Source organism: Hydra vulgaris, chromosome 09 (genome assembly GCF_038396675.1).
Source record: "Hydra vulgaris chromosome 09, alternate assembly HydraT2T_AEP".
Classification (NCBI taxonomy): Eukaryota; Metazoa; Cnidaria; class Hydrozoa; order Anthoathecata; family Hydridae; genus Hydra; species Hydra vulgaris.
Window position 1 is genome coordinate 64,506,732 of NC_088928.1, and position 20,372 is coordinate 64,527,103.

Consider the following 20,372-nt stretch of genomic DNA (forward strand, 5'->3'; position numbering starts at 1 on the left):
TGCCTTTTATACTGAGAAATAATTTTTTTAAAAAAACTATGAACTAATTAACAGGTATGCGAACATTGATATGGATCAATAAATGAGTAAATCTCATAAGGCTCTAAAAGAAATCAGGTGAAAAAAAGTACAAAGAGAAAGAAAAGTTTGCCGACGCGGGATGCGAACCCGGGTCTCCGCGGCCATATTTAATGTCTTAACCGAATGAGCTAAACGTTCATATACTTAGTAAGAATTTAATATATTCAAATTGTAAAGATTTAGAAGCTATATTAAATAAGATTTGTAGAAAGGAATTCCTATGTACAAAGTAGTCCATGAACGCTAATGCGAGCCTTAAATTGTTCTTAATATGTATGTAAAAAACATAGATATGGGCGTGCGCATGTGTAATGGAGTATCTACTGCTTAAAAATAGGTGCTGGCGCTGTGGTTAACTCGCGCTTAAATTAATTCAAAAAATAGGGATAGGTGCAGTGGAGTGCGCATACATCGACTGAAAATAGGGATAGACGCAGCGGAGTGTGCATACATCGACTGACTTAAATAGGGATAGGCGCAGCGGAGTGTTGCTACATCGACTGACTAAAATAGGGACAGGCGCAGTGGAGCTAAATTGCCCGCGCAAAAGGGTTTTTGGTGAGGGCGAGCAATCCAAAAAATTAATTTATTAATCTTAGTATAAAAAAGCTTGCTGCTCTGCCTTTGTATAAAAACGGGTAATTGAGAATAATTTTATATTATTAAACACTAGACAAAACAAAAAATAAAAAATAGACCTAGTGGTAGGGGTGCGCGTGCGTGCATGAGATGTCTTACTTAGAAAATTGCTTATCATAGCCTTATAATTAAACACAACGTCATGGGATCACATATAAAAACAGTATGAATGTGGAGACAATAGACGGACAAAAACATAGTAATCAAAAACACAGTACAAAAACAACATATAAAGCCAATAACCGGACAAATGAAACAATTAAGCTATTCTACCAAAAAATATTAGAACTCGCGCGTAAAAAACTCAAAAAAGATACGCATAAAAAATACATTAGTGTTTGAGAAAAAAGCAAACGAATTAGGTAGTGTAAATACCAGATTCTCATCAGGAAATGGTTATGGTATTGACCCTTTTGAGGGGGTCTCTACCCTGGTATTTTGACGTTTCGAATGTTTAATTCACCAACTCCTAAAAACTCCCGTCGGAGTCTTATCATCGAAATCAGTATAAAAAACCCATTCCGACGCCAAGCCTCGCTCATGTTGCAACACTAAAAGGACACACTACTCGGAGCCAAACTCCTTAAAATTAAACCCATTAAAATGTAAACACTAATCTACTTTTAAGAAACAAAAAAGCAACGCAGAAAAAATAGACGCAAGAATAATGCTTTTATAAACTAACACAAACAGTCGTTAAACATATAGAAAAAAGGATAGCAAGCCCATGATACAATGGAAACAAAGACTATACATTAGAAGTTGTATCCAATATGTATCCTGTGTATGGAAATAATACTTGTTTAAAACACACTTATCCACAAGGAGGTATGTTAAACTTGTATTGTATTTTAGCCTTCAATTTCTAGGGATACTTAAAGATAAGTTCCCTAAAAAATATTTGGCATTTGTGTATGTATACATTCGGAGAAACAAATACAAAAATCAGATAAAGTTACCTTTTATCTTTGAAAAACTCGAACGCTACTGTGACATGATTGCTTCGTATGTATAACTGACGAGTTTACACGAAATATATAAGATGTGTAAGGTGGTGATACAAGACAAATGAGGCAGTTAATTTCAAATTGCAAAAACGTGCAATGTAATTAGCTTTTAATTCGGAAACGTGTAAGATGAGCCAAATACGATAAAAAAATGCATTAAGTTTACTTTAATATGAGACAAGTGAGCCTAGATGACTATAATTGTGTGATAATTTTTAAAAAATCGGATCTAATTTGATCAAAATGTGCTAACAAGGTTAACCCTGATGTTGTAAAAGCGGTCTCAGATATTATAGAGAAACCTCTTTTTAAAATTTTTAATCTTTCCCTAAAAAACGGCATTTTTCCTGACCAACTAAAATTAGCAAAAATAATTCCGATATACAAAGGCGGTGATGACTCAATAAAATCTAACTACAGACCAATTTCCATACTTTCTTGTTTTTCCAAAATACTAGAGCGTATTATGCACAACAGACTGTACAATTATCTTGAAAAAAACAACATTCTTTATCATAAACAGTTTGGATTTCGCAGCAACCATTCCACGGAACATGCAGTAATTGATCTTGCCAACCAAATTTTAAATGGTTTTGATAACGACAGTTACACACTCGGAATTTTTCTAGATCTAGCATTTGATGCTGTCATTTGATACTGTCAACCACAAGATTCTAATTTATTAACTACACAATTATGGAGTAGTTCACTCCAATTTAAAGTGGCTGCAATGTTATTTACAAAATCGTAAACAAGGAGTACCATATGACTTAACATGTTCCCCATTTGAATCAATAAATCCCGGAGTTCCCCAAGGATCAATACTTGGACCCCTGCTGTTTTTAATTTATATTAATGATATTTATTTGTCTTCAAAAATACTTAATTATATTATTTTTGCTGATGACACAAATGTTTTCTTTTCTGACTCAAATTTAAAAAATATTTTTTATATTGTAAACACAGAATTAATATATCTTAATGAGTGGTTTGAAGCAAATAAACTTTCATTAAATATTGAAAAAACGAAATATATTTTGTTTGCTAAGTCATCTAAATCCGAGAACCTTCCACTCAAATTACCTGAACTAACAATTAACAATATCAAAATAAAAAGAGTTTTTTCAATGAAAATACTAGGAATAATTTTCGATGAGAATTTAAATTGGAAAAGCCAAATAAAGCTATTCGAGAACAAAGTTTCAAAGACCCTGGGGATTATGTACAAGACAAAACATCTTTTAAATAATTTATGTTTAAAAAATTTATACTTTTCATTTATACATAGTCATATTAACTATTGTAATATTGCCTGGGCAAACAATCATTTATCCTTCCTAAAAATTATTTATACAAAACAAAAGCAAGCAAGTAGATTAGTTTTGGGCGCAAGTAGATACGAAAGTGCCGAGCCGTTACTCAAGGAAATAAATGCTCTAAATGTATACAAACTAAATATATACCATAACTTGTTATTTATGTTTAAACTTCAAAATGAAATGATTCCAAAATATTTTTTTAAAAGTTTCACTCGAATTAATCATAAATATGAAACAAGACATTCAATAAGTAATTACTACATCCCACTAACATCACTCAAAAAATCTGACTTCTCGACTATATGCCGGGGACCACGCTTGTGGAATTCGGTTCTTGACGAAAATATGAAAAAAATAAAATCTATTGCTACATTTAAAAGAACTATAAAAAAACACTTACTAAATTTAAACATTACGTACATTCTCTCATTTTTTTGAAAAAAAATCGAAATAGTTTTGTATTTTTAATTTTTTATGTACTTTATTTAATTTTAATATTGTATTGAATATGTATATGCATATGAAGCGAATTAAATTTTTTTTTTTGTTTATTGTCTTTAATATGTATACGAATATGTACAGATTTGTAATTTTTTATTTGTTATTTCATATTTTAACTTTATCTTAAATTTCTTCTTTTTTTAACTTTAAGTTCTTTTTTTAACTTTAAGTTCTTCTTTAACCTTCTAAAATTTCTAACCATTTTTTTTTTTTTAAAACTTAATAATTACACTCTTTTATGTAATATTGGAAAATGTAAAATTTAATTGTATTTTTTTTTTTTTTTTTTTTGTATTTCACAAAGGGGCTTGATGATAAGTCATTTTGACTTCTACTTGCCCCAGTCAGCTTGTAATTATATATATTTGTTTAAATTTATAGATAACATTGTAAAATGTGTAAAATGACGAAATAAATAGAAAGAAAAAAAAAAAAAAAAAAAAACCTCATATTTTTTATTCAATTAGTTGCCAATGGTGTTCGATTGACGTCATGATGTAAACATTGTTACTCGACGCCATCTTAAAGGTCAAACAAATGCGCTTAAGTTTAACGCAAGGCCAGTTACTGGTATCTGTTAAAGTGGTTTCTATCAAAAAGACAGTTAAAAAGTTTATTATTTTGAATAAATATATGTAGAACTTAATTCTCTTTCTCATGATATAATTATTTTTTTTTTGTTTAAACTAAAACTCAATATTAAATAAATAAGTAAAATGTAAATGAACAATAACACAACACAAACAAGCAAAACCGCAAACTTATGTGTGTGATTTTAGAGGTAATAACACTCGTACAAAAAAGTTGTAGATGATCCATATGATTACGATTTTACTATAAACTAAAATACTAATACTAATAACCTCAAATTGTTGAAAATTTGTGTTTACCTTTAGCTGAAATTCCAGAATGTTTTTTTTTTTAAAACATAGGCTTTTTATTTACAATTTAACTCCTTGCATGGGTTGATGTTCATAAATTTAACTTTAAAGTTAAAAGCTGTGTGTTTAAAGGTAGCTGCTCTTTACATTGAACCCTTCAGTTAAGAAAGGTATACGCATTTGATGAAAGTTTGATATAAAGGTCTTCATTGGTTTTAAAATATGTAAGATGTAAAAAATAGGAATCAAATCAAAAAACTTATAATATAAGTTGTAGCATTTCGAGGACTTTTATGTACAGTTCAAGTATGTTGTAAATTGTGCAATGTAGATGAAAATATTGATTATCATTTAAAAAATTGATTTTACTTTATGAATTAGTTACATTTACTACATGGATTAATATACAACACTGAAGTTAGAGCCTGTGCAGTTTTGCCTTATTTCATTGTATTTAATGATACATCTTAAACTATTTTTGATGTAAACAAAAACAGCTCAAGCTAAGTTTTTACTCAAAGTTTAAAATGAGGGAAAATTAAAAAAGCAGTCAAAAAAAGATTAGTTGAATAAAGCCAGCTGAATAAGATGAAGATTCTTCCCCCCAAAAAAAGGAATTTGAATTTTTATGACTTAGTTATACTTGCTTTCATTTTTGTGTTTTCTCAAAACAAAGTTCTTCAATAGGTACATGTACTTGAAAATATGCTCAAATTTAAACAAAAATGCCAAATCAGCATATTAAAAATTATATATAATCAAATTTTTTTAGGATTGTTTAATTATGTACAGATTTTTTTTCACTAACCATTTAAAAAATCTGTTTCAAAAACTCGACAAAAAGGTAGTTTTTTTTTTCCTATAGGATTATAACAATAACATAACATAACAATAACAATAAGTCTATAAAATATCAGGCTTGGGGACGATAAACCCCAAAAACTTAAAAACTAGTAGTATGCCTATATCTATGAAATCCTTCACATGTTTATGAAGTTCTTCACAAAAAAGATCTTCAGCAAGTCGTTGAAATTTTACTTCCTAATATATAATTTTATATATTTTTGTTTCAACGATAGGTGTTAAACTGTTTATATTGTTGTGAATATAGAGGAATATGCTCAAACATTATAGGCTGTTACTCTAATTTAGTATTTTACGAAATTAAAGCTTGTTAGTAGAGTAGACCCGTATAAATTGAAATTTAACGAATGGGACACAAATCATAATTCACTTCCTTGCGTGGAGTACTTCCGTAAAGTATGCACATATGCTTAGCATATGCTTAGCAGATATTGTATGTCTACAAATAACTTATTTATGGATGAGCCTAATGTATATAGTAATGTTCGAATAAGTAAACTGCATAGAGTAAACTGGGGTAAAAGTAAACGGTTTAGCTTCAAATTCAAACATTTTTTTAAAGAAAAAATATTTTACGTTTATTTTTTTTTTTTTTGTTTTAAAGAGATTTTTTTACATTATATAAATATATAAAAATTAAAAAAAAATATTTTGAAACCCTTAAAAAAATCGATTTCTATGAAGAAAAAAAACGTTTACTTTTCCCCTTATAATTAGGGAAAAATAAACTAGTTAATTTTTAATAACAATTTTTTAAGATATTAAAAATCAAAACTAAATAAGGGTGTTAAGAAAGTAAATTTTTTTATTAAAAAATATTTGTATCATTGGCAGAAGCAGGTTCGCGGCATTTTTTTATGCAAAATACTCTTCACCGATTTTGTATTTTTTGGGTAAACACAACCGACAAACCCAAGACTTGCAACTAAAAGCTTCACTTTGGTACCACATTTTGTTTTGAATTGGCAATTCTTCTTCCCAAACTCTGGGACACTTTTGCACCTCTTGATTTCTTTGTCTTGTCTCGGTTTTTTTAAACATTTGCATTTGCTGAGTTTCATCTGAAGCTTCACTGAAGTAAATTTTGCGTTTCTTTAATTGCTTTGACTTTTTGGCCTCGTTATCTTGCCTAAGTTTCTCGAGTACCACAGATGTACTTAGACACTGGCCTTTAACTCTCGGAATGCTGACTCTTTTGGTTTTTTTTTGCGTGTTAATATGGTGATGTTGCAAAACATTTTTTAAATTGCCTTCGAGTCTTTCTGTGAAGTGTTACAACATTTGATACATTTGAGCAGGAGTCACTAGTGTTGTTGTTAAATTTTGAAGTTGGCGAATCGTTGGAGTTTGATACTGACTGATGTTAGATGATGATATAGGTTGGGATGAGGATTATGAGGCAGGCTCGGGTGAGGATGATGAAACAGACTTGAATGAAGATGATGAAACAGGCTCAGTTGAGGATGATGAAGCAGGTTTGGATGAAGATGATGAAACATGCTGAGGTGGTACTTGAAATGCTAGAGCAATTTGTAATTTTTTAGATAAATAGCGAAGGCTGCCATATTTATTTACGTTTTAAAAAATAGTTATTAATTAGTTTAACTGCGCTCATCTTTATGCATAAGTGTGAGCAATTAGCATATTTACTCTTCCCCGAAAAAAATTTATATTGGTTTTTTGCTCATAACTTTTTCCGGAACTAGCAAGTTCAATGTTGAAAAGAGAATCTTGATCGTCATAAAATTTTCTACAAAACAGCATTTTTTATTTAGTAAAATTTAATTTTAGTTTTCGGAATTTTGAAGTTGATTTTTTAATTTTCTTTTCACGAAGGTGAGAATTTTGAGATTTGTGAAGGCAAAATTAAATTTTTTAAAATAATTTTTATATTTTTAGATAGAGCACTACACTTCTCTACAAAATGGTGCACTACACTTCTCTACAAAATGGTGCACTACACTTCTCTACAAAATGGTGCACTACACTTCTCTACAAAATGGTGCACTACACTTCACTACAAAATGGTGCCTTGCATTTTTAAAGATTTTTTATTTTAGCTTTCAATAAATGCAAAAGAAACAAAATTGCTGACCCGTTCACTTTTTTTTTTCCGTTTACTCCTTTTGCTCTCTTTAATAATTGAAAAATTGGAATCACATTCATTTATAGTAGTCAGTTTGGAAACTAGCCGAAAACATTCATTAAATTTTGGATACGCTGGTTTCACAAACATTTCATTTGTGTCACTTACTGTGGATTCTTCACAATCAGAATCAGAGGATTTAAGTTTTAAATTATGTTGCTGCATTTCTTGCATCTGCTCATTTAGCTAATTTTTTATTACATTCACCCATTTTCCTTTTGATACATTAATTTATATCTAGGGTCACAAAAAGTGGAAAGACATAAATACTTATCATGTAAAAATATACTCAGTCTTTTGTCTACTGACTCTTTCAATTGTTCAACTAAAGGATTTATACTTTAAAAAGCCTCACAAACTAATGCTTGATTAAAAAGTACTTTAAGAGTCATAATCGAAGGAATAACATCTGATAAAAATGCCTCACGATTGCTGAGATAAACGGTTAAAGTTTTAAATGGTTCTAAAATGTGAAAAATTTTATCTAATAAGCCCGATTGAAATGAATTTAATGTTGATTGGGTAACATGATCAGCTGTATTAGTTGCCATAAGAACTCTTTGTTCAAGCATCCTTTCAATCATATTGTAGGAACTATTCTTGTAGTAACATCTTGCATTAACCTATGCTTATTTGTACCAAGCCGTTCCTAAATTGCTTCTAATTTTGCTGCTGTTGGTGAATGGTGAAAATGTGTTGCCAGACGTCTGCAACAAACTAAAATTTCTTTCACAGATTGTTGTGACAAAATTGAGTCATGTATACATAACTGTATTGTATGTATAAAACATGGAATTAACTTAAAACCACTGTCTTTAATGCCAGCTACCATGTTTGCAGCATTATCTCGTAAAACAATGTGAATTTTTGTGTGCGGAATTTCAAAACTTAGCAAACCTTTATGTAAATACTCACTTATATTTTTTCCTGTGTGACTTTCTAGAAAATGCATAACTCTGAGTACTGCTCTCTGTTGGGAAAATTCATTATTGAGCCAGTGTGTTATTTTATCAGACTCTTTTTCAGCCAATACATACTCCACAAGGTGCTAATTTTTTAAATGGCACCTAATTACACTAGTGGTAAACGTCTTTAGACAATTCCCACCTCTAGAAAGTATTGCTTTGGATAGTAGGCAGGTACAAAGACGAATGTATTTCTTAGAAACTTCAAAGTATTTCCACAATAATTTTGAAAAACATTTTTTTAGAAGACATTGTTTTATACTTTTACAAGATATTTTTCTAAATTATCAGGCAACAAAAAAAGTTCGTGCGGTTTTGGAGATCCATAAATAAATACACATAAAAACAGTTTTAATAAAGTTTATTCTAAAAAATAGTCTCCTTCAGCAAGAATTTTCTCCTATCGTGAAACAAGCTGGTATATTTCATTTTTTTGTCTTGAGTTTGGTAGCTAAAAAGTTGAACTAACTCATCTTCGAGATCTTCTCTATTTCGAAACTGTCGATTCCTCATATGATTATCCAGGGCCAAAAACAGGTGATAGTCGCTTGGCGCAAGGTCTAGACGGAGGGTGAGGTAGAATCTCCTATTGTAAAAGTGCTAGAGTTTCCCCACGTGATTTTTGCGGTGTGCGGTCTGGCGTTGTCCTGGTGGAATACAACACCTTTTCTGTTTGCCAAAGCTGCTTGTTTTTGGTGAAGAGCAACCGAAACTCTGTCCAATTGCGCTGAGTATATCTCAGCAGTAATGATTTGTCCATTTGGTAGCCACTCATAGTGAACGATACCTGCTGTAGTCCACCATACACATACAGTAAAACCTTTTGTTGGTGAATGCTTGGTTTAGGAGTCATCGGTACTGGATTGTTACTGGAGCAGTTAATGATATGTTCGTTTTTTGTTGCAGTACATAATCCATTTTTCGTCGCACGTCAACACGTTCTGCTATAGTACCTTCCCCAAAAACAGCGCATATCTTACAACAAGCTTCTGCAGCTTTGGTTCCAAGTTTGAACTCATAAAATAAACAGACACGAATTATCGCATCTGACACAGCCATACTCCACTTAAGACTTTTAAATTAAAAACGCACTAATAAAACTTATGAAACACAATGATTGTCCTTAACACAAGCTTTAATTTATATGCAAAATCATCCCTCCACCACCACCAGTTTTCTTAACACATTTCTTAGAAATAGGCAATTAGGATAAACCGCAAGAACTTTTTTGGTTGCCTGATATTAAAAAAGAAGTTCAACCAAAAATAAAGCATTTTAAATTTAAATTGTGTAAATATATCTTAAAATATAACCAACATGTTACATATTATGTTATTTTATCCAATACGTTATAGATTATACATTTATTTATATTACCTAACTTTAATAATTGTATTAATTATTTTTTTCAAAATCGTTATCATTTTTATTTACACTATAAATAAAAATGTTAACATTAATTTTCTTTACACCGCAAACAATCATCCAAAAATAAATTAACTTTTAAAAGTTACTTTATAAATTTTATAAACATAATTTATAAACCCTTACTAATGTTTTAACAAATTTTTAATAACACAATAAAATATTAAATGTTTAATAACACAATTTTTCGAAACTATTTTTTTTCACCTTACGGTTAGGTTGACGAACAGTTCGGTGTTCTGTAAAATTTCATTGCCGAACGTTCGACTCGTGTTCCGCCAAAAACCGGGTTCGGCGCATCCCTAATGCTAATAAACGCTCGTTTGTTTAATAATTAAAGTTATTAAAATCATTAAAAATTATTGTAAAGATGTTACAATTAATTTAATTTTCACTACCAACAAATTGCAAAACAATTTATGTATAAAAGATCCACTTCCTAAGCTACTCAAATCCAATGTTGTTTACAAATTTTCTTGTGCTGGATGTGATGCCAGTTATATTGGAGAAACCTCCAGACACTTAACAGCACGGATTCATGAGCATCTTATTAGTGACAAACAATTTAATGTTTACATGCATTAAATTTCATCTGTTAGTTGTAAAAATCTAAGTAACCATAATTGTTTTAAAATTTTGGATACTGCTTCTAACAAAAACAAATTGAAAATTAAAGAAGCATTCCATATTAAATAGGAAAATCCATCTTTAAATAAACAAACTGTTCATTATAATATAAATTTGTCTATCTAGTTGTCTTTTTTTGTTGTTGTTGTTTTTTTTTTATTTATTTATATTTTATTTTTATTTTTTCGCTATTTACAGTATTATAATTTGTATTATAACTTTTATTGGTTTATAACAATTCTATTTGTCTCCTAATATTTCTCTGTAATGTCTTCAAATTTTGATTTTATATTTAAATCCAGAGTTTTAAATTTGTAATTTTATCTTTTGAAAATGTAGTATGTTAACTACGAAACATGTCAAGATTAAAAAATATCGTGTTTTTCTTTAAAATATGTTCAAAACTATTAATAATATTTAAATACAATCAAACGGTAACTTTACATTTTAATGGCTTCTTTAAAGTTCGCTTTAATTGGGCTTCTTTCATGTTACGCAAGTATAAAAAATATGGCGTTCTGTGGTAGATTATTCCAGTAGTCTGTCAGGGAGAAAACTGTCCGCGGAGTAAATTGTCCGATCGGACATTTTACTCCGGAGTAGAACGTCCGAGTTTCTCCTATCCGTCCGTCTAGGACACTTTACTCCGGAGCAAACTGTCTTACGTTGGAGTAAACTGTCCTACCTTTTTGCGGATTATTTACTTCGTACCACTCGAGCGATGTGTTTTAGCGTTTGTTTAAACGTTGGTTTGAGAACTCGCGCATTATTCTGCGACATAAAGAAAACTTTAACACTTTATATACTAAGCATAATATTATTATAATTAATATAGTAATATTATGCGTCATGTAACTTATACAAATAAACCTGAAGCTTTCTCCGTGACCGGTCTGAATTATTTAAGTTCTTGCGTACAACTCAAAACGAGGATGCGCTTTTAAATTATAGCCGTTAGATTTGTTCCAAAAATAGTTGTTTTGATTTTTACGCATTAGGACGGAATATTTCAGGCGGATGGAATAATCTACAATTATAGTAGGATGTTCCAATGTTTTTTTTTTTATTTTTTTACTGTAAATCATGCGCGGAGTGTTGCTACATCAACTATCTTATAGCCTGACTCGGAGTGCTGCTACATCGACTGACAATTAGCATGACTCGCAATGGAGTGCTGCTACATCGACTATCTTATAGCCTGACTCGCAAGGGAGTGTTGCTACATCGACTTAGGGTTTGGTTGGGGCAGGCACTCTATCAAGTAATATATATATATATATATATATATATATATATATATATATATATATATATATATATATATATATATATATATATATATATATATATATATATATATGCATATACATGTATATACACACGGATGGAATAATGTACTATAATTGCAGATTATTCACAATTGCATTTTTATATATTGACCATCATCTAAATTCATACCTCCGTTCTTAGGTCCGCATTTGTTAAAATGAATTTTAATCGATTTTCGAACTTTTCTTTCAAATTTTTAAGGTTCCTTTCAACGTTTTTGCTTGCTCCCATTTTAACTTTTTCGAAGTTCTGGTGATAATATTGGGATCCATTGTAGTGATATAGTTAGTATGGTTGGTTCATTGTTAGATATGACTATTTCATTATTTGAGTGTCGTTTTTTTATATGCAAGGTTTGGTGATTTTTTTTTTTGTATCCATTTTCAGCAAACACATCAGCAGGCACGCGTCGTAAGGGGGACGCCTGGCGGAAGTGCTTTGGACAACGCATGTCCTCTGGGAAGTCCATTTCTTAATTTAAAAGTTTTTCAGAGCAAACTGATAAAGCTCTATAAAAAAATCCCTTAAATATACTTTCTAAGATTTTAGGGTCTGTGGTCGAATTTGGGCATAACCTGAACTTTTGTTATTGCTTTTTTTCGATTGATGTTAAAATCATAATTACCTTTTTGACTGATGGTTAATTAGATTTCTAAGAAATTTATTCATTTATTTTCACCCTCCGATTCAATTGTGTATTTAATGGCATGCTGTTGACTGTTTAATATGTGTTGAAAACGGCTGGCATTGTCTTAGCTTAAAAATCTTTTGTGGCTATCATCTACGTACCTCAAAAACAATTTTATTCCTAACGGTGGATGGGAATGCTTTATTTTTGAAAAATTGCAGGAAACCTTCCGCAAGTATTACCATGTGTAAAAGTCCTATTGCACCTGTATCAATGGACCTGTTTTTTCCAAACAGCTAAACTTTAAAGAAGCCATTAAAAAGTGAAGTTACAGTTTGATTGTAATATAAATATAGCTAATAGTTCGTAATTAAACCTGAAAATTCTAAATTAGTATATAATAGATACTAAATTAGTATATATATATATATATATATATATATATTTATATTTATATATGTATATATTTATATATATATATATATATATATATATATATATATATATATTTATATTTATATATGTATATATTTATATAAGTCTTAGCAATGCATACTACGCACGATTTTGACAACTCAAAATTAATATTCAAAACAAAGATATATTTCAAATAAATAAAACATACAACCTACAATGTTTTCATCATCGATTTTTTCGTAATTTTTTCTAAAATATTTTATCATCTTATTTATGTATACACTTTTTTATTTAGTAATAATATTGTTTTTACTTATACTGGTATCGTTTCTATAAGTTTTTTTTTTTCCGTAAATGACTTCCTGCACTTCTTTTATCCGACTTATTAAACTGTATTGGATATTTGTAAACAGAATGAAAATCTTGTTCGCCCCCTTGTTAACTACACTATTGTAAATTGCACACTTTATTTTATAATTTAAAAAAAAAAAAGGTAAAATAGAAAAAAATAATAATAATAAAAAATAACAATAAATAAGTTTAAAACTTACATGTCAACAGTTTTTTGTTGAATTTTATTTAAAAGCTTTTGAAAATAGTAAATATATTAAATGACTTTATATTTATGCGATATAATTTATGAATTATTTATTCTTTATTCATCTAACGCTACTCTTGTTTGCGTTTATAGAAACGTCAGTTACCAAATTATTTTCATATTATAATTTAATTGAACTTTAAACTATAGTATTCTAAATATTATTTTAACCACGCAACATAGATCAATCAAAGGTTGACAAAAAAATGTACGTCTTCAAACACAAAGCATGGCAATTGGCACGACCATTTTTGTTACTTCAATGAAAAAAATATTGAAAGTTTTATTATTTAATTTATTTAGCGTTGAAATAATGTATACAAATAGTTCACCATAAAAAATGGAAAAAATTACAAAAAACTAACAGCTTTATTTGTGTTTTATATATTTCTTATTTTATTTATTTATTATTTATATATTTACACATTTTAACATCCAGTGCAATATCTGTCCGCTTTGTTTATAACTAATTTTTTAACTCGATTTCTTCTGAATTTCACTCGTTTTGAATTTCTGAATCTCGTGTAATATAAACTTGGAATCTGGAAGAAGAAACATATAAACTTGGAATCTGGATGAAGATAATATTCGATCTTGTCGCCAGAACCATATAAATATTAGAATATAAAATCAGATCACTACGTAATATATGCAAGAAATACATATATAGATAAAAATATAGAAGGATTTTTATTAGGATTTTAAATTGAAAATAAGTTAAAATTAAGTAAAACATAAAAAAAAAAGAAGAGATAAAACATGAAAATTTAATTTATTTTATAACCCATAAAATTTTTGTATTCATACACGCTGATAACACAGATTAAACATATTAATCTAAAAACACAGATTAAAATAAATATATTTTTAAATTAACTCAAAGAAAAAAGTCGGTCGTCTAAAAATATTTTTGAAACAACCAAAGTTGTTTACATCCAAATGAAAAAATAAATTAATGGTGGGCATTTCCATTTCTGGCTGGATTTTTTACTTTTCATTGTTTTTATAATTAGAAGCTGCAAAGCCGCCATAAGCATTTCATGACGCCAGTCGGCCGCCCGGAGAAGCCGGGACTTTGAGCAATATGCATACGATTATGATTTCTTAAAGAGCAACTCTAATAAGAGATATTTTTTTTCAACATTTTAGGCTGCCTGAATATTTAAATATAAATAATTTTATAATTTTTTTTTAGATTTTTTTTTAAGTTATTATTTTTCTTTTTTTTTTAAATCTTTTAAAACTATTAATTAATCTGAAAGATACTTTATTAAAGTTTCTTTGAACTTTTCATATTAGGTATAAAATGTTAAGTTATTCAAAAATGGAGTGCTTTATCAAAATATTATCAATAGTAATAAAAACACGTGTTCTTCTCTTTTGTTTTTTAGTTTTCTTTTAGTTATTATTTATATTCTGTTACCTTTATCAATTCTTTAACTTTTATATCTTTTTAAAACACTAAAATGAATTATAGATAATTTAAATGCAAAAATTCAATTTTCATTTAGAATTAGATTTAGAATTTTATACTTGAGAAAATTTTAACTATTTTTAGTGTAATATGCAAACTTGGTGCAGTTCTGATGGAAAACATTTTTAAACTACATGACTTTCATTAGAATAGAAAACAAATAAACGCTGCAGTGCACAATGCGCCACTAAGTGAAAATAGGAGTTTACTTACGTTTCTTAAAGATTTTTCTAATATTAACTTTTTAAATATTTAAAACGGAATTAGGTTTGTGGTTGAGAATTTAAAAAAAATTCTACTTTTTTTAAATTAAGAACCACAAACCTAATATTTTTTATCAATTTTTCTTCTTTGCGAAGAGGAGTTTCAAGGTTAAAAAACGAATATTTTTTATAAATTTTAATTGCTTATGATAACAATAATGTTTCTGTATTATACTTATATTTTTTTAACTTAATGATTTTAAATTAATTGAAGAAACCAAAAAGGCAAAAAAAGAGTTTATACATAGGGTACTTATGCCTATTACTGGACACATTTTTACAAGAAACACCCGTTACAGAAAAATACTTGAGTATATGTTACATACCATATATAAAATTTTAGAGAATTAAAAGCTCTGACATTTTAAGTAGACTATTGTGATTATAAATAACATAAAATTATATATAACCAGATATATTAAAGGTAAACAATTTTACCAATTACTGGCCATCTTAACCATTTATTGGCCGTTGGCTGTATTTGATTGAATAGGGCATTGTAATTGATTTATTGTCATAAATTAAAAAAAATAAAAAAAATAAAAAGCAAACCATAAAATCAAAATAACTTGTTCAATTAAATTATTTATACACTCAAATAAGATGAATTTAAATGAACAAAAATACCTAAAAAAATATTTCTTACAAAATATCGTTTTTTTTCATTCACCTTGGTCAATTTCAAGTTTGATATATGATCTAGCTTTGTTTTTGCAGAGTTTTCTTTTTTTTCTTTCAAAATCTTTTGTTTTTCAACTTTTCTGTTTTCACTAGCTACCTTTGAAGCCCTATCTTCAAGCTTTGCATTACAAGCCTCCTCTGAGGTCAGAACAAAAAACTTTAAATTAGAGTTTTTTGAGTGTTTTTTTGTTTGTTTAATTTGTGGAGAAGAATATGTACGAACATCTGAATCTTTGTCTGATAGACAAGATGAGTTAGCAAATGGAAATGGGAATGATCTGTTATTGTTTTGCAAAAAACTTTTTTTTAACATTTGAATCTAATGTTGATTCAGTTACTTCTACTTCTTCAAGATGTATATCAGTATCAATATTCAAACCCAGAGTATTGTCAGAAAAATCAATATACTCATTGTCTTGTACCCGTTTCTTGCAATAATACTTGTTCTGTAATAATACTTGAATGTTGCACAGCATTGTCTTAAATTTAAAAATCAATAAAACTCATTTTCTTCTATTGGTTAGGTAGAAGACAGCGATTTAATTGCAAAGCTGTTTTTTGATAGATCAGACAATAATGGAAGGTTGCTTATTATTGAAATGTTAAACACATTTTGACCTGAGGCAGCATTTGAAATTTTACTATATAAAATGTTTGGGATGTATGCTTCTTTAGAAATAGCACCTGGATTAAAGGGATAAATTCCACAAGCTCTAAATCCTGAGCGTATGTTTGTGTCAGTCATAGCATATTTCAAGGCTTTTGAAAATAAACCGCAAAAGTTAGAATGCGAAACTACTACACCTGGGTAGTCATTCATCATTGTTTGGCAATTCTCAGAATAGGCAGTTTTCAGTGACTTAAAAACTGTTCTTGTCACAAGGCTGCAACAAGTTGCTGGTGTAAACTGGAAGCTCAACAATTTCAATTTGGGATACGATAGCCAGCTCAATCATTTCAACAAAATTGTGTGAGTCATGTCCATCAAGGATTAAAATCTGTGGTCTTGCTGAGCCACTATTTGGATGGAATGTTTTCTCAAACCATAACTCCGCAATACCTCGTTTTGTCCAGCCCTTTTCAGACACATTCCATGTTGCTCCTCTTGGAGCATTTTCGGTATCAAAACCATAAAGAGTTCTTACAATTTTTCCTTTCCCTATTATATGAGGTGGTACAACTTGACCAGCTGCATTTATACAACATATAAAAGTAATTGTTTCCTTGTTGCCACTTGTTTGACTCTGAATATATTTTGAGCCTTTCCTGGCAACTGGTTTATTCTCTAGTTGCATCCCTGTTTCATCCATGTTCCACATGCATTTTTGCTTGTCCTGTAAGTTCTTACTTTGTATCAGAACTTCTAAAGAAGTAAAATATTTGGAAACCTTTATCCTATTCATACACATGTGTCATTTAAGAGCTGTAGCTTCTGGAAACAACCAAGACTAACACAACAGTGTCTATTTTTTAAGTAGTTGCCACCACTTTTCACTAGGTCGACCATTTTTAAAACTTATGTTATGTGTTTTAGCAAGCTTAGCAGCATAAGTGATAAATGTTTTTTTCCCAAAACCCATTCCCATTTAGGCACGATTGCCAGCATAATCAATTAGTCTTTCTTCAAGGTCACCTTTTCATTGGTTTCGCTCCTATTTTGGACTTTCCAGAGATTATGGTTTGCAGAGGCGATCGCGGAACTTTATATGATACACTTGCTTTCCGTTGAGACATACCTGATGCAACTGCATGTACTGTTAGTTTCATGTTATTCTCAGTCCATAGCATGCGTTTTTTTGTTATTCTTGTTGAAATAACTGGTTTCATGGTTTCATATATAATATTATTATCTATTAAAAATAAAAAAATAAAAACATATATTCATAAAATACTTTTAGGAAAATCATATATTTACTTTAATGGTGTATTTTTATTGAATCAACATTATCAGAACATAATTAACTATAATTATAATTAACTAAAACTTTCTGAGTTCATTCTACTTTTAAAGTAACTTTAAAATTAGTAACTTTAAAATGATTTAGCATTTTACTTTTAAAGTAACTTTAAAAGTAGAATTAACTCAGAAAGTAACTTTAAATGTAGAATGAACTCAGAAAATCAGAAATTATTTTAAAATGTTTATTTTGTTAATACTTTAACTTTTCTCATACATGAATAATAACTAAGTGTGAGAAAATCCTATATAAAAATATGAAATTAAAAATTTTATACCTGATACCATTTATTGGTCATGGTGAGTAAATGGATTAATTAACCGGCCAGTAAATGGTTTATTAGAAAAAATATTAATCTAATTCAGTTAAAACATTATATGTGAAACATCAACTGAGTACTTTTGTTTCAAAGTTTACATAAGATATTTATCTTTTTTTTTCTTCCTGAATGGACTGGCATATTTGCAACGCACAAAAAAAAGACTATAAAGTATGAATTTAAGAAAACAAAGCATAAAGTTGTTACAATTATTATAATGTTTTTAACATTTAGTTTTAGCGATTAAAACTTTCTAGAACTTTCCTGAAATTGCGATATTTTCAAAGTTTTAATGAAGTCATTGAGTTCAAATAATAATATAGGGCAACTTGTGCCATAGATTTTTATAAGAAAAGCTTTTAAAAGTGGCCAGTAAATGGTTAATGGCCGTTAATTAGCGTATTTACCCTTATAGTTTTTTCTTGATTCAGTCGGTAAAGAATAATGGGTTGAATCATGATACTACTGCCGGTAGCCGAACTTTTAATACATAAAAAAATATTCTGACTGTCTCTTTAGTTAAATACTTTAATTCACCTTTACGGGTGTCAACTCTATAAAAATGCGACTTTATAGAGTCTACTATAAAGATCTATAAACTCTATAAAGATCCAACTTTATCCGTTATTCTTTTTTGTTTTAGAGTTAGGAAAAAAATCTAATTTTGAAAATATTCGAATTCTTAATATAAATATATGGATGTCGAGTAAAGGTTATTTCAATATATTCAATTATTTTTGAATTAATAACCTATTTTAACGGTTGAACTTTTGACCAATAAAATAAAACCTCTGCGATAAGCTTTTATTAGCCAACTTCTAGAAAAGTTAAAAATTTTAGTACATTTTTACGAGATGACGTTATTAATTAAAGAAATTACGAAAAGAAATTAATCCTAGGAGATTTAATCTTAAGTTGCTTTGAGTATCACGTCAAGGAAAACATAAATTGGTTTATAAGGAAAACATAAATTGGTTTAATTGGCTTATTTGAAAATGGAAATTTTGCGATAAACAACCCAACTAGACCTCAGTTGTCAACTTCTTTAATTGATAACATTATACCCACCAATGTTTTTAATAATTCTTTTAAAAAAAGGTACTAATGAAAGAAAAATAAATGGTTATTTCCTTATTTTGTTTTCCAATAGTTACTGACGCAAAGTTATTATGTGATGATATAAAAATTCTTAAAAAAAAACTTTATACTATATTGCTTTGAGGCCCTGAGGTTTGCATAGAAGACTAAAAGAAAGTTTGACTAGAAGAAATTTTGTTGAAAAAAATTTATAAAAAAGCCATATTTTAGCAAAACCATCAGGGTTATAAAGGGTTTGGAGTACCTTTATACCAGACGTGTAGTAAACATAAACAAGTCAGTTTACATTGTAATTGATTTATATATCGTTTAAAAGATATTTTCATAAACTTTATTGTTTTTTGTTGCTGTTTTTTTCATTGTTAAATTACATTTTGGTTTTTGTATACTTGGAGATCTAATCTTGATCACAAAATATTCTTTTATAAAAGCTTGGTACTGGGTTACTTCGCTAATAAAACCTAACTATGTACCAGACGTACATAGTTAGCATTTGTACGCCAATATTGTATTAACCAGCACTCTCAAAACAAAATTATTAACATTAAAAAAAATGTAGACATAGATTTGCCAAATATACATTGAGTAATGATTTTAATTAAGTTGCGTAACTTACTTACAACTTACATAATGTACATTTAAAGTATATCTAAACATTGGTTTCTCTTAATCTTTGTCTGTTACCATAAATGGTTTAACAAAATAGAAGACAATAGGCAAGATAAGTATGCCGGAACATAAATTAGATAAAGTTAAACTTTTATAATAAGCCAAATTATTACGACTATAAAAGTTTATGTTAGGATATAAATGTTTTAAGTCGCAAATGGTACTTACACAAGCTGTAGACTCTGGCTACTTACGTAATTTAAGATTTGTTAAACTATTTTACCTGCTCTCCGCCGTCGTCACTCGAATACAACATATAAATTGGCCCATTCTCAATTTAATATTGTGGAACAAGGGTTTTTATAACTGTTGGTAAGGTAAGAACTTATAAATAAATATAATTTTTAAAGGTTTTCTTCACATCATAGTGAAAACTATGATGTGAAGAAAACTATTTTCGAAATATTTAAATCATCAATTATAACAGGAACTGTACCAGTATAAATTAAAAGTAGCTAAAATTGTACCTATTTTTAAAACCGG

The 20,372-nt window shown here is 28.8% G+C and overlaps 1 protein-coding gene across 1 annotated transcript in view; it reads left to right on the plus strand.

The window, feature by feature from the left end:
• Window positions 1-20,135: 20,135 nt before the first annotated feature.
• Window positions 20,136-20,372, plus strand: part of LOC136084938 (uncharacterized) — a 32,829-nt gene continuing 32,592 nt past the window's right edge. The window contains exon 1 of the mRNA XM_065806339.1: window positions 20,136-20,206. The gene's annotated coding sequence lies outside the window, so the exon portion shown is untranslated. The remainder of the gene's footprint in view (window positions 20,207-20,372) is intronic.